General features: G+C 33.7%; 1 non-coding gene across 1 annotated transcript; it reads left to right on the top strand.

The window, feature by feature from the left end:
* The first annotated feature begins 321 nt into the window (after window positions 1-321).
* LOC139903289 (small nucleolar RNA R71) lies at window positions 322-428 on the top strand. Its single transcript, XR_011778120.1, has one exon. It is a non-coding gene; the product is annotated as a small nucleolar RNA R71 (small nucleolar RNA).
* Window positions 429-906: the final 478 nt, after the last annotated feature.

Consider the following 906-nt stretch of genomic DNA (forward strand, 5'->3'; position numbering starts at 1 on the left):
TGTGGTCCTCCACACTGCTCACAACTAATTCTTATTGAGTGAATATCTTTAGTCATCTTTTCCATTCGTCTCTCGACAGCATCTATCTTTGCTGAAATGGAATCAAAGTCATGGCTAGAATCGGCTCTAGCCGCTTTAGATGATCTAACGATGTCTTTTTCTTGGTGCCACTCATGTAAGTGGGAAGCAGTGTTATCAATAATTTTGTAAGCTTCAGTTGCGGTTTTCTTCATAATGGAACCACCAGCTGCTATATCGATGTCTTTTCGTGTAGTGATGTCGCATCCTTGGTAGAATATTTGTACTATTTGATAAGTGTCTAAACCATGTTGCGGACATCCTCTCAATAACTTTCCAAATCTTGTCCATGCTTCATATAGAGTTTCATTTGGTTTCTGTGTGAACGTAACAATTTCTCCTTGAAGTCTCACGGCTTTAGATGCCGGAAAGAATTGTTTAAGAAAATTTTCAACTAAAACGTCCCATGTATCAATCGCCCCTTGATGTGTGCGAGGTGTACTAGGAAATAGTATTATTTTTACAACGAAATACTATTAAATACGATACAATTTTACACAAGATATTTATTTATTTATAGAATGGATATACCTAAACCTTGCTACAACACTTATAGGCAGTGTACCTAATCGTACAGTAGTGTAGTTTTTAGTAAGTCCGGTTCGTTCCACAGGGATCTTTTAAACAAGCTTAACGCTATATTTTTAACTTATAATTGTAAAAATACAAAAATATATATAAGTAGTATTATTATTATAAAAGAGGGGTTTTTACCGTTTAGTGACCGGATTGTCGATTTTAAAACTTTAGTCGCAGTTACAACCTAATGTAAAATATTAATTATATAAAAGACTTAATTTAAAACGTAAAGTAAATAACGAAAATAAA

Source organism: Rutidosis leptorrhynchoides, chromosome 3, assembly GCF_046630445.1.
Source record: "Rutidosis leptorrhynchoides isolate AG116_Rl617_1_P2 chromosome 3, CSIRO_AGI_Rlap_v1, whole genome shotgun sequence".
Classification (NCBI taxonomy): domain Eukaryota; kingdom Viridiplantae; phylum Streptophyta; class Magnoliopsida; order Asterales; family Asteraceae; genus Rutidosis; species Rutidosis leptorrhynchoides.